Source organism: Leucopleurus acutus (genome assembly GCF_964270905.1).
Source record: "Leucopleurus acutus genome assembly, chromosome: 17".
In the NCBI taxonomy this organism is placed as follows: Eukaryota; Metazoa; Chordata; class Mammalia; order Artiodactyla; family Delphinidae; genus Leucopleurus; species Leucopleurus acutus.
The window spans coordinates 73,572,146-73,587,346 of record NC_139159.1 but is presented as its reverse complement, the minus strand read 5'-3'; the positions used below and the strand labels follow the sequence as shown (position 1 = coordinate 73,587,346).

The 15,201-nt window shown below is 36.0% G+C and overlaps 1 protein-coding gene across 3 annotated transcripts in view; it reads left to right on the top strand.

Moving 5' to 3' along the window:
• CYRIB (CYFIP related Rac1 interactor B) overlaps positions 1–15,201 on the top strand; it is a 153,887-nt gene that overhangs the window by 89,865 nt on the left and 48,821 nt on the right. For all 3 annotated transcript variants that reach the window (XM_082858609.1, XM_082858612.1, XM_082858610.1), the window contains one exon: positions 10,611–10,649. The gene's annotated coding sequence lies outside the window, so the exon portion shown is untranslated. The remainder of the gene's footprint in view (positions 1–10,610; positions 10,650–15,201) is intronic.

Genomic DNA, 15,201 nt, shown 5'->3' with positions numbered 1-15,201 from the left:
CATGAACCTCACCACTAATTAAGATCTAGGAACCAACTTTGTTGCTTCCCTATACAATTTCCCTGCCTCCCCCAGAGGAAAATACTCTCTTGAATTTTGAGAGTATTTAAAAGTATTTTGAGAGTATTTAAAATTTTGAGAGTATTTAAAAGTTTATCACTTTTATAGATTAAAAAAACCCATAAATGTCTGCATCTCTAAATAATATGTATTTTAGTTTTGCTGTTTCTTGAGCTGTGTAAAAATTGTTATGTAGTCTTCTTGAGACTTTTAATGAATTCATCATTGTTTCTGAAATCATCCTTATCTTTCTAGGTGGCTGTAGCTCCTTTGGGCTGCTCTATACATTTTCATTGTGTGAAAAAGCTACAATTTATTTATTCTCCTATCAATGACAGTTTAGATTGTTTCCAGTGTTTTGTTATTTTTTTTTCCCTCTGTAACAGTGAATGCTGCTTTGAGCATACTTGTACATTTCTCCTGGCATCTATATGCCCGAGTTTCTCTAGGTATATACCTGAGAGTAGAGCTGTTAGATTGTAGGGTATGTGGTGTTCACTTTAACAAGATAATGCCAAATGTTTCCTAAAGTGATTGTAGCAATTTATAATCCCACATACTGGGTGTCTAAGAGTACCTATTGATACCCATTTCTGCCAGCACTTAATATTGTTAGAGTTCTTAATTTTTACTAATCTAATGGGTGTAAAATGGTATTTCATATTGTTTTATCTGATAAATGTCAAGGCTGAGGATTTGCCTTTTGTGCTTCTTTTTATCGAAATGCATCTTCATGACTGTGGGCCTTTTTTCCATTGATTTCTTTGTCTTGTTATGAGTTTAGCAGTTCTTTGTACATTAGATACTAATCCTTTTTCTGTTACATACATTGTCAGTATCTTTCTGTGGTTTAGTGGTTTATATATTCAGTTTCTTTAAAGTGTCTTGATAAACAGGTTTTTGATACTAATATAATCAATTTTATCAGTCTTTTCATTTATGGTTAATGCTTTTTATATTTCATTTAAATTAAACACCCCTTCCCTACCTTGGGATTGTAAAGAACCGTTCCTGTATTTTCTTGTAAAAGTTTGAGTTTTGCCTTTCAAGTTAAAGTCTTTAATCCCGTGGGAATTGGTTTATGTATGGTATAGGATAGGGATTTTATTTTATTTTTTATGTGAATAATCAATTACCCCAGCTCCATTTATGCAACAGTCTCTTTTCCCCAGTGATCTGCAGTGCAGCCCCTTAACATTTACTTTCTCTTCATAAAAGTCTGTATTTGTTCCTGTACTATGCATTCTGCTTTTGGACTGTGTGCTGTCTTTCATTTGCCAGTTTGTGTTTATGTTAATACCATTCTGTCTTAATTACTATTGTTGTATTTTATTTTACTTATTTATTTTTAATTATTTTTTGGCTGTGTTGGGTCTTCGTTGATGCACGCAGGCTTCCTCTAGTTGCGGCGAGCGGGAGCTACTTTTCATTGTGGTGCGCGGACTTCTCATTGCAGTGGCTTCTCTTGTTGCGGAGCATGGGCTCTAGGCGCGCGGGCTTCAGTAGTTGTGGCACACGGGCTTAGTTGCTCCGAGACATGTGGGATCTTCCCGGACCAGGGCTCAAACCTGTGTCCCCTGCATTGGCAGGCGGATTCTTAACCACTGCGCCACCAGGGCAGCCCCTGTTTTATTTTACATGTTGATATCTGATTGGGCAAGTTGTCTTGTTTGATTCCTTGAGCGTTTTGACTGTTCTTTGGGTTTTTGCTTTTTCACGTAAAGTTTAGAATCAGCTTATAAAATTTTATAAAAGAATACTTTGGGGATTTTGGTTGGAAATGCATTTAATATTTACATGAATTTTAGAGAGAATTGACATTTCTTACAGTATTGAGTCTTCTTACGAACATGATGTCTTTACATTTATTTATGGCTTTTTATAAAGTTTTATGATTTTTTTCCATGCATATATTGCAGAACTTTTGTTAGATTTATTCCTAGTTACTGTATTTCTTTTTGCTATTGTAAATTGTGTCTGTGGGGAAAATTCTCTTTTGAGCTTTTTACTGGAAAATAGAAATGCAATTGAGATTTTCATATTGATAATAATATTCAGTTACCTTGCCAAACTCAATCAATGAATTGATTTTTCCTTAAATTTTTTTGGACCCTTAATCTCTTTCTCTTGACTTTTAAAGTTGGCTTGAACCTGCAGTATGGTGTTGAATAGAAGTAGTAATAGCAGACATGTTTGTCTCACTTCGATTTTAAAGGGAACGTTTCTAACAGTTCTTCATTAAGAATGATGTAATTTGTTATAGGCTTTTGGTAGAGGTAGATACCTTTTATCCTTTCTATTCTTATTTTGCTAAGTTTTTTTTTTAATTACAAGTAAGTATAGCTCTCATCAAAAGCTCTTTCTGCATCTTTACCTGTTCATATGTGAGTATTTTTCCTTTAATCTGTTAATGTGGTAAAAATCAATTCTAGGTTTTCTGACCCGACTTTGCATTTCTGAGATGAACCAAATTTAGTCATAGTTTGTTTTTTTAAACTTTTTAATTCAGAGTAGGACTAGGAGTGGAGAGAGTGGCAGTGATGGGAGGGGTAGAGGTGATGAAACAGGGCAAGAAGCTGGAAAAGATGGTCATTTCAGTGCTAATACTGTGACTTAGGATGCTTTTGGGGCATTATGTTCTTAGGAGGAAGTATAATTAAACAAGTAGGTATTTATTTGATCTTTTCTAAAATTGACCCTAGGGAAAATGATATTTTCCTTACATATAGAATTGTAAATTTTTCCTGTTATTACCTCTCTTCTTATTTACCATTCCTTTAAAATTAAATCCTATGTGTAAATTTTATAAGGGATTTTGAATATATGGAGTAGATTACATGAACAACACTGAAAACTATTTTCTTTGAAACAAGCATTTGTTTTACAGAATTTGAGTTTATGGGACTGCAAAATAGGGTATGTATTTGTTTTACAGAATATATCTTAAGCCTGTGGAATCTTTAGGTTGGGATGGTTGCAGCACCTGTTGTCCACAAATGCATCTTACAGTATGTTTGTTGCCGTATGTTCCAAAACATACCTGAATTTAGGTATTAGAGAAATCCCATTGTAGAAAGTCCAGTAATCAGGGCAAGGCGATGACGGTAGCCAGGAGATCCAGAAGTAAGAAGGTTCTGCATAATGTTCCCAAAGCCTGGTGATCATTTTTATGAAGCCCCTGCCTCAGGGTTTCCAGTTATGCTGCTGTGGGTTGTTTTTTAAGGAATCATTGTAATTTTACAGAGGAAGTTAGTAGGGAAGTAGTATTTATTTTACAGAAAGTCACATTTACAGAAAGGAATACTGTAACTGTTACTGCTTTAACATTTTCCTGAAAAATAGTTCTCTCACCTATTCCCTGCCTTCCTCCCCCTCTTTCCCTTTCCTTCTTCTCTACCTTCACCCCTCCCTCTCTCGTGACTCTGGGTAAGCTACTTCACCCTTTAAAGCCTCATCAAGGAAAAGAGGGTAATAATTTTAATCTCATTAGATTGTTAGCCTTCAATGAAATAAATCATGCCAAGTGCTTAGCATAGTGTCTCAAACACCATAAGTACGTATGAAATGGCAGCCTAGTAGACAGAAAGATAATATTTAAAGACCATATCTAACTTTATCATATACATTTATATTGAGTGTCTGATCTAGGAAGTTCAAACTTGACAGTGATCCTCTTAAAAATAAGTAAGGCCTTGATAGAAAAATGAGAAAGGGTTAGTTTTACAAATGCGGAGGAAAAACTACTATATTAGTAGTTCAACAAAAGCAGTGTGGAAGAAGGCACCATATTGTATGTGTATGTGTACAAGCACACATACAGGCACACTTTTTTTTTTTTTTTTGCGGTACGCGGGCCTCTCACTGTTGTGGCCTCTCCCATTGCGGAGCACAGGCTCCGGATGCACAGGCTCAGCGGCCATGGCTCACCGGCCATGGCTCACGGGCCCAGCCGCTCCGCGGCATGTGGGATCTTCCCAGACCGGGGCACGAACCCGTGTCCCCTGCATCGGCAGGCGGACTCTCAACCACTGCGCCACCAGGGAAGCCCCACAGGCACACTTTTTAAACAAGGAAGCTCCTGTCCAGGATGCATGGTTCTGATGATAGTATAGATTGGAACACACCTTTGTAAAGCAATTTGGCATTAGGTATCAAGACCTCTACGTATCTTAGTTTAAACTTATTTCTACAAAGATTTGTGTTGGTCATAGCCAGGATAATTATTCACATTGTTCTCTGCACAAAGGGGCCACATCTGTATATCAGGCACAACACAGAAATGTCACTTCTGAGGTCATGGGTGGGTTTAGGGATCAAGGCCTTCTGGCCACACTTTGGAGCAGCAGTTGCCTGGTATGTAGATGCACAGCAGCATCTGTGGCGTGTCTGGACTCAGGAGTGCTCATACTCACGGCCACACTGGTGTGTACAACAGTGTCTTGTCTGGATTCAGTTCCAGGCATCCCCTGAGATTATTTTTTCACTTACCTGCCCTTTTAGGGGATGATTCTCAAACTCCCACCTCCCTACCCCTACCACCCCCTCTGACAGGAACTAATGTCGTAGTCTCTTCTGAGAAATCTGGGGCAGGCGTGTCTGGCACTGGCTTAGGCATATTTGTGCCTTGATGTCCAGGGGTTATTTTTGTGAGTACGCAAGAGCATGCCTCACGGGCAGGGATACATGTATGCACAGCCAGATCTGTTGCTTGCTGGGGTTCTTGAACCCCAACCCTGGCACAGCTACCTTGTGTAGTTGTTCAAGTTGTACAATAAAATACCAGTTCATAATTTGAGAATGGGATAACTTTTGCTAATCTGCACAAAGTCTTTATGTGCTTTTGGGGGCCCTGGATATAGCATGTACAGTAGTAGGAAAGTTTGAAAAAAATGTGATATACCCATATGATAGGATGGGATGTAATGATTTGGGAAGAATTTTTAATGATGTGAAAACAGTGCTTATGATATGAATGATAAAAAACAGGATGCATACAAAGAAAATGGTGTTCACTTGTGTACAGATATGCATAGAAGAAGCATTAGAAGGGAATGAAATAAATTGTTGCAAGTAGTTAGCTTTGGTTGTGGGATTACAGGTAGTGATATTTTTTCTTTCTATTTTCCCTCTGTATTTTGTTTAGTGAGCATGTGTTGCTCTTATAGTAAAAGGGAAAATGAAAATTATAAGAAATTTTTAGAACCTACAAAAATAAAGTCATGTTCTGAAGACCTGCAGCTGTCTATTCAACTGTTACTTGTAAATTTACTTCTTCCTGGAGATGATACACCTTCTTTAGACTCATGAGAAATGTCTATAATTTATACCTTTGGGAGCATGAGTTTACAATAGAGTTTACGCATTTACTGATAGTGCCAATTTAAGATGTATTTAAGTTATGTAGTATCAAAGGATTATATAGTTAAATAAGGTATTAATTATTACATAATATCAAGGTTGATTGTATATATTATATATACCTTGATAATTTATCAATATAGAAAATGTAGTTCTTGGTATAGCACGGAGTGGGGCCCTTAATGTAACCTTCACACTTTCTTCTAATGAAACCAGCTTTGTGGTAGTAATTATGGTGTAGGATGACATAGAAGCCTGAGATTTGTATTCATGTATTTTTCTGCAGTGTCTTACACTTGGATACTTTTAAGTATAGTGTACTCGAGATAGAATATCAAAATAGATATGTATATATTGTTGTAATTTTAATATTAAATGAGAAAAATAGTGATTATGTTCAACAAAACTGTCATTTCCATTAATCTTCATACAATCTTTAAGATTATTTTTGCTATTTTACAGATAAATGAAACTGATGCTCAGATAACATTTTACAGATAACCTAATAATTTAAATAAGTGGAAACTCAGCCCAGGTTTATCTCATTCCAGAATCAGTGTTATAAATCACTTTGCTTATATTTCCTTTTTATTATTAGGGAATATACATTTTTTCATATATGTGTTTACTGTTTTGCTTTCTCATACAAATTACCATGATAATCTTTTCCTCTCTTGATGTGATTTTGTGTATATTTACATGAACTATTAAAACATTTTAGATTTCCTTTATGTTAAATTTTTATATGGTTGATTCTCTCCATTTTAAATTTCTTATAGTGCTTCAAGTTATTCGTCTAAAGATAAGTAAGGTATTATTTTCTATTTTTTGAGATTTAGCTTTAAGAAATTAAACTCTTCTCTATCTAGAATATGTAGGCTGAGAAGGTTGTATCTTAGTTTTTCATGGAATTATTTCAGCACCATTTATTAAATAAAGTTTTCTTTCTTCATTGCCCTGTGATGACTACTTTATACATTCCTCACATGGAATGTTCTCTTTGTACTTTTTACCTTCTTGTCCAGATGCTATTCATTCTTCGGAATCTACTTTAGCTACCAGAGCTCCATAGCTTCATAAAATCTTTTCTAATACCTGATTTCCTAGCTGGAATTTTGTAATTGCCACGGCACTGTATGTAGCTGTTACTCATGCTACTCATTTTTACCTTGAACATTTAAATTGCTGTAGTAAGACTAGACATTTTTAGAGAGCACAGTCTTTTTCATCATAGTATCTTGTAGGTATCTATTTTGGTGCTGTATACATAAATAGACTTTCTGATAAATATTTGGTGTTGTTTTTTTGTTTTACATTTATATACAGTTGGGCCTATTCTGATGTCTGTTCTCTTCCCCTCACTATATATCTACACCAGTTCCACAATGTTTTAGTTATTAATGAGTAGGATGAGTCCATCTCACCTGTTCTTCTGTCTTTCAAAAAAATTTTGTAGATTTGCATGTTTCTTTTTTCTCAAATAGATATAGAATAACCTTTTCAGGTTCTCAAATTTAAAACTTAAATCAGATATTTGTTGGAATTATGTAATAATGCACTTTTGTAGTATTGTCTGATCTGCAAACATGGTCAATAGGCCCTTTATTTCAAGTGCTCTTTTCTGTTTCTAAGATGGCTTTTTAAATTGCTTTGTGTATGTTGAGGTGAGCTTAAACAAATTGAATTCAATTAGATTTTATCATGTACCCAAGTGAAGGAGGAATGCAATCTAGGTTGGGAAGGTTGTATCTCATTTTTTCATGGGATTATTTCAACACCATTTATTTAATGCAGTTAGATTTATTTACCATCATTCAAAATATTGGAAAGCTGTAAATGTGGCTGACAGTGCTCTGAAGTCATAACTCTTATGTTTTGCTGGAGGCAGAGAAATTTTAACACTTGAGGAACCTCTAGGTTTAAAGATTTTAGATGCTTGGATTATCTAATTTACATATTATCTAATATTCATTACTTAGGACCTGACATTTGATTTCTAAGGGTGAAAACAGTTACAAGTGTTTTATTATTTCTTGATTTATTAAAAATTAGAATCAATGGAACTTTTTCCCTGTGGTTTTATGTAAGTGGCACTGGTTTTTCTCCTGTGGTTTATGCAAGTGGCCAGCCAAGCCACTTGTTTTATTTCTGGGTGGCTGCATTGGGTCTTAGGGAGGGAAGTTTTCCTTTGGCAGAAAAAGCAAAAATGTGTTTATTCATTCCATTTGTAGTAGCATTGATCCAAGAGGAGCTTTTGAGGAAAACCAGAGCGGTTAGGCTTTGAATATAAATAACTTCCATTCATCTCCTAACTGATGGAGGAAAGTAAAAGATTAAGGATTAATACTATATCAATTATAGACAATACAGAGTTCTAGAGCAGAAGTTGTAAACTGATGGTTCATCAACCAAATATAGCCCTCAGACTGTTTCTTTTGCCTACTGAGTGTTTCCAAAACTTATTTAATTACTTTATAACATCTAAAAATTGTTTTATATGAGTACTTTGCCTTGGATCGATCACCTGTATTTTCAATCTGGCATGTTAATAGCTGTGGCACTCTGTAGATATTAAGCCCCACTTAGCACTTCTAACATGGTCTCAGCATCTAACTTTGCAACGCCTGTTCTAGAGGCGCTTGAATACAGAAGTAATAGTAGATCTAATACTGCTAATGCCGCTGAACCTTCAACATTGAGTAAACAGGAGATAGAATAGTAGCCATGAAGATTTTAGGTAGGGAGAGTTTGAGTTGAATATGGGATGTATGAGAAAGAGTAGCTGCAGAGGAATCCAAAGTTTTTACCTGAGCAGCTGTACGGACAGAAGTGCCATCAACTGAGAGGAGGGAGACTGCAGGCAGGTCAGGTTTGGGGAGTGAGATGGAGTTCAGTTTTGAACATGTTAAGTTTGAGGTCTCTGTTAAAACATCCTAGTGGAAATATTGAGTAGGCAGTGCTATGAGAGTGCGGAGGTGGAGAGAAATGTCTGGATTGGATCAATAAATTTGAGCTATATAGATGATCCAGAAAGTCTGAGATGGGATGAAGTCACAAAGAGAGTGGAGAACCTGGGACTGAGCCCTGGGACGTGTCAGCATTCAGGGATTTTAGAGAAGAGGAGTTCAGCAAAGGAGATGAAGGAGCATCTAGTGAGGTGGGACAGAAAGGAAGGAGGTGTGGTATCCTGAAGGACAAGTGTCTAGACCTGGCTTCACCCCCAAAGCAGAGCCTGAGACAGGGACTTTTTAGGCAGGTGATTTATTTGGGGAAATATTAACAAGAAACAGAAGTTGGAGAACTAGGGCACGTGATACAGAGAAGGAAAGTCAGTCTAAGGGTGTATTATTGACCTGGTCAGTTCTGTGAGCAGCTGGGGCTTGATCCTTAGGAAGCCCTCAGAAGACATGAAGAATATGCCTTTTGGTGGGAAGAAGAAGGTATTTATCTACCAGACCTCATCCCCCCATCGGTTAGGGGTTGCCCAGCGTGTTGGTATTAACACCTTCATGCTTCCAGGTTCATTATGACTCAGGATGGCTGAAGAGTTCCATTAGGTATCTCTTATTGCAAAGCCTTTGAGCGAGAAGTGAGCCCTAGCAGTGCAGCAAGCAGCTAAGGGGAGGTGCCTCAGCTGGAGTGCAGATGTGAGGCAGAGCTTGAGAGGTGTCCCATACAGCCCACCCTCTTGTACCCTCCATTGAATGCTTGCCCTTTACTGCGAAGCTTTCAAGGTGGTGGCTGGCCACAGTCTCTACATCAGACTTATAGCAGGAGGGTTAGTGGAATAACGTTCATTATTTCAGTCCACTGCTTATTCTAGATTTTCCTCACCTTCAGCCAGCAGTTCAACAGGCTGATCCATTCTCCTGGTAGAGTGACCCAGATTTTCTTCCCCAGGGGATCAGTGCCTGTAGTGACTTTATCCTTGTCGGGCCATAGTTGCTGCAGCTGCCCATTTCCAGTTACCCCTGGGCACGGCAGCCTCAGTCGAATCCCCTAGGTTCGCGATACCCTCTCTCCTGTGCCTGTTGTGTAGCAGCAGCCATAAGTCCTCGTGGTTGTTAGGGTCAGTCTACAGGACCCCCACCCCCCGCCGCCCTGCGCTGCCTCTCCCGTTTGATTATTGCTTTGGAATTCTTCCTGTAGCTCCTTACTGAAGCGCCTCCCCTTCTCCTGCAGAATCAGAATTTTTAACCCAGTGGAGCCTAAGGTTGCCAGTCTACTTTTCATCTTTTGGTTCCTGGACTCTTGTTTTTGTTTTTTTTAATCTGTCAGAGACACAGTGCCACATTTTGGCCTTGGGAAGACTGTGTCAGATCACTTACCCGCTTGGATGACAGTGCCCAGTTCCCTCAAGATGTTACCAGTCTTTTATACATAGAAATTTTTGTTATATTTGTTAATCTGGGACTCTTGGGTTATATAAGATAAATAATTAGGGAAGAAAATTTCACATAAAGGTGATTAGTTACATTAGTCAAATGTATCTCCTCACTCTGTGAATTAAGCTAGTTTGTTATCTGGCTTTGTTCTTAGTTGCAAAGTTAGAGTAAACTCATTCTTAAAATTTCATTTCACCTAAAATTGTTTAATAAGGCTTTGAAAAAGTAAAACCAGTCCTAGAGAGGACTTTGTGGTTCGGTGAGTTTTGCCAATGTACCTCTGGCTTATAATAGGTTATTGTCATGGAATATAAGGATCTTAGTGCCTGTAATAAAACTGATTTTTTAATACATTGAAACAACTTAAACTGTGATAAGAATATAGAAATATGCCTCTTTTGATAATTTTACAAGAATAAAGATGAATTACTAATTTTTTCTCTTGGTATGTGAATAAAGAAGAATTACTAATTTTTTTTCCCTTGTTATCTCCTGCTTCATAAGCTATGATGAGAACTGTGTACTTTTCTTGGTACACCTGCTTGTCTTTTAATATCTTGAGGGTGACAACTAGGGTGTTGTATCGCCTATTGGTATTTCTCAGGGCTTAAGATCATGCGTTACTCTTAGTAAGTCCTCCATAAATAGTTGTTGAGTTAATCCAAGGGGAGAAATGTATGGCTCATGCATGTGGTATGGGATAGCATTGATGAACTTTGTTGTTAAAGTTAGTTTTCATAAAATTAAAACTTGTTTTAAATTAAAATAATGTTTTAGACTTTCTTCCTTTTTTCTTTCTTTAAACAGATAGAGGGACAAGAACAGAATCACCAGCACTGGCTGAAGGTAAATATGTCTTTCGGGGAAATGATTATTCAAATACAAATGAAAAGTTATGATTTAAATAAAAAACTATATTGACTAAATATAATTTAAGGAAAATGTTCTGTATATAATACTGAACTGCTAAAAATGTCTGTAGGAAATACCCTATATTGTTTAGTTTCTGGCTTAGAATGGGAAGCAATATAGATTAATTAGAAGTTTTTTTTGCAGCTTCCTTTCAATAGGAGAGGTATGTGTTTTTCTTTGAATTCCTTTTTAAGTCATTTTAGCTGTCACCAGTATAATTGATCAAAAAATGTCTAAGCCATAATTGTAGTAGTTAAAAATAAAATGTATATATATATTTGAAAGCTAGCTAGAAGGAAAGACACTTCTACCTATAATGACTTTTGGTCCTTTTATAAAGTCTTGAAAGTAAAGAACACAACCACAACAAAAAAATAATTACCGTTAAAGGGTCCTGAGTACCTAACCATTTATAATCCTATAATTGTTTTAATTATAACAAGTTAATAGATATATGAAAATGTAATTTTTCTATAGACATACTTTGTGTTCTTCAAGTGAAAATGATCAGCTTAAAGTCTCTGTGTTCTTTCTAAGTATAAACAGATATTTATATTTCAAAACTTGCCTGTCATTTTATTAGAACTGATATGACAGTTATCATAGTAGTCCTTTGGAATTGTAATCATCTCACCTACTCTCTGTGTTACAGTGCAGGAGTTCTCAACCATTTTTTTGTTCCATGAATTCTAATAATAATCCATGATTTTATGAAGTAAAATGCATAGATTTAAAAAGGAAACCAGTTAGTATTGAAATGTAGTTAACAAATATTAAAAATGCAAATTTTTGTTAGAGTATTATATATGCTTCTCACATTAGAGAATAAGCTTTAGTGACAATTCTGCTAAGTACTGCAATTTTGAATAATGATGAGTTTGCAGTAATTGTAATGTAATGTGAAAATACCTGTGATGTTTATTAATGACAAATTCATAGATATTTCTAATCCTACTGTGGTTTTTTACCTATAATCTTAATTGAAGGAATTGCTAAATCTCACATAGAGGTTAGTAAGAAGTTTCCCATCCAGATTCAGCAGATCACTGAATTCTCTCTCTGAACCTCAGATTAAGAACTCCTATTAGTGAAAAGTCAGCTAGACCTTTCTTTCTCCATCATATTTGAGTAAGTGTAGTTTTTTATGTTCTGTATAACTAATCTTATAGAAGTAGAGTTATACATCCATTCCTTAAGAAATACTCTAACCGAAATAGCTTTGAAGAAACTTCTGTTTGCTGATCAATAATCAGAGAAACAACAGCATATTCTATAGAAAAGGGAACATAAGATAAGTGTGAAGCCCTGGAGAGTGCTTGCCTTCAAAGACCTCACATTCTTGCAGGGAACATGAAATAAACATGTAGAAAGTAACATATCAGTTTGAGATGCTAAAAGTTTAACAAGAGAAATGTCATAATTGTCATAGGAAGGATGCAAATAGTAAGTGCTCTGATGCTTGTGTTATGGAAGCACAAAAAAAGGTCAAGACTTGTAAGAAGTCACCAAGTGTCTTCCATTTACTTCAGGAGTATGAACTATACATGAGAACATGCCAGCCTAAGCCAGGAAGAGCCTGGAATGGTGTCACTAAATTTGAATGTCCAGGACCTTGTAGCTGACTACTAATAAAGGGAATGGCAGGTGTATTGAAGTTTGGTTGACGACAAAAATAGCCCTAATATTTGTTTTGAAGAGGACATGGAAGGGGTGTCTGACTTTCATGGTGTTTGTTTGGGTTTTTTGGTTTTGTTTTGTTTTTTTTTTTCCTTTTTTTTTGGTTGTGGTCCTTGATTCTTTCTATCAGTGTGATCTGACTCTGATGTCATATTCTAAAGATGTTCTTAAAAGCTGCACTGTCAGCGTCATTGGAATAAGCCCCACTTTTAAAAAACTAATTTGCTGCTTTTGCCCAAGTCACCAAGTTTCTTTAGTCCTCAGTTCCCTTCTTTTATGAATTTAGAGAATTGAGCTACATGATTTCAAGTCATTTCATGAACCTTATATTCTGGCCTCAGATTTTCTATCCCTTGTCATTCCCTTCATTTCCTTCCTTTCTCTTCTCCTTTCTCCCTCCCAGCAACTTTAGACATATGGTAAAAATATTCAAAGTAGTTAAGTGATTTGACCTTGGATTTATATAAGTGTTGTCCTTGTATATGCTATGAGAAACTTTAAAAGCTATAATTATTGGATAGCATACTTAATTCAAAAAAGTTTATATGATATACACATACTGCATTTTGGTCTTACTTAATGGTTTCAAAAATTCATTTAAAAGTAATATGCTCCACTATACTGAGAAACAGTAGATTACCTCCAATTTTTTGTAAATCAGTTTTTTTTTGTTTGTTTTTGGGTAAATCAGCTTTTATAACATTAGTTAGTGAAAGGTATCAGACCATGGTATTTGAAAATAATTATAGAGTATGTTTGTTAAATTTACTGAGGGAATCTGTCTACTCTCTAACTGAAGTAAAGTACTATTTTTAAAAATGATATAAATAAAGCATATATAAGTGGTTTTAATTACCACCTCCTCTGAAAGATCAAAGTGTAATGAATGACCCCTGTTGGAGTCTTTTTAGCATTATCTCTTAAGAGAGATATCATATTATCTTTTAAGATACTGATTTAAAGATGTACAAAATGTAGAAAAATTATTGAAGTATGTATCTTAAAACTTATATGATTATAAAGAAGAGGAAATTTATATTTTGTTTTTGTATTCTGTTTGATTATGATGAGCCTGGAGAAGTTATGTGTAAGAGATTTTAATTTAAGTTCAAGAACAAGGAAAACGTTTAAATTCCTTTTATTTTTAATTTTTTTATAAATTTATTTATTTTTGGTTGCTTTGGGTCTTCGTTGCTGCACGTGGGCTTTCTTTAGTTGCGGCGAGCAGGGGCTACTCTTCGTCGCGGTGCGCAGGCATCTCACTGCAGTGGCTTCTCTTATTGTGGAGCACGGGCTCCAGGTGCGCGGGCTTCAGTAGTTGTGGCTCGCGGGCTCTAGAGCGCAGGCTCAGTAGTTGTGGCCCATGGGCTTAGTTGCTCTGTGGCATGTGAGATCCTCCTGGACCAGGGCTTGAACCCGTGTCCCCTGCATTGGCAGGCGGACCCTTAACCTCTGCGCCACCAGGGAAGTCCCTAATTCCTTTTAAATTCCTTTAGCGTGCCAGGCTCAAACAGAACAATCTGACAAGGTAGAGAAATATTTAAGGACATTTCTTAGTTAGCATCTGTTGTCTTTTTCTAGTCATCGTATTTTTTTTTTCTTGAAATTTTTTTTCTGTGAGAGTTTTATTCCTAATTTAGAAATTTTAATGCTGGTACTGAATTAATTTCTTTTAGGAATAATTGAAAAATTTCTTAACTCCTTTCGGATAAATTATGTGTACTTTTATTTATGACCAAGAAGCAGTATGGCCATATGGTTAAGAGAAATGTTGGGAGCCAAATTTCCTCAGTGAGAATTCCACCTTCATTGTTTACTAATTGTTGACCTTGAGCAAGTTACTTAATCTTTCTGACCTCAGGTTGCTCAGAGGTAAAATAAGGATTATGGTGCTAACTAACCACATAAAATAGTTGAGGATTTTATGAGATAATACTGTATCTGTAATACTTTAGCATATTATGTGATACACAGTAAGATCTCATTCATTGACTTTTACTTTTCATTTAGTAATTACTTTCAATTAGCACCTCTGCGAGGTGCTTTGGATATAAAAGTTAGGTTATAGTTGCTCAGGGAAAAATGAATTCTGTTGCCCTTAGTTCCTTCAGTCTGTAGTGTTTAAGAAGGTCCTTAATTTCCTAAATAAACCCTTCTAAATAAAGTTCTTTCAGAAGCTAAATCCTCGTAATTACGAGACAGGAGATTATCTTGTAATTTTTTGCATACGTGAGCGTGTGTGTGTGTGTGTGTGTATAGTCTGATGCATAACTTTCTTTTACCTCAGTTTAATATATTTTAAGCTACTTCAAATGTTTGATGAGTTGTCAAGCAACACAGGGATTGTTTGGTTAGTTTGGTTCCAAGAGGCCAGTGGAAACTGCGACCAATGAGGAGAAATTAACAAGTGGGTGAGTTTCAGCTTAATACAAGTTTTGTGTGATTCTTGAGGGTTGAATTCATGTCAGATTAAGTGTGTATCATTTGATTATTGGCTGAAGTTTCTTAAAAAGTTTTTAAAAATTGACTTGAGTCTAAAAATTTGTCATTTGAAAACAATGACTTACTCTTTGGATGTAGTCGTGCGGAGTAAAGTATTTAAGTAGAGGCTAAATGACTACTTGGCATAGATCGATGTTGTAGAATAAGTTCTTACTAAGGTGAGAGGGTCAAGCTTGAGTCTTCCATTTTAGTGCATGTCTTAGTTTGGGCTTCTTTAACAAAGTGTCCTAAACTAGGTGGCTTATAAACAACAGAAGTTTATTTCTCACTGTTCTGGAAGCTCAAAGTCCAAGGCCAGCGTAGATGG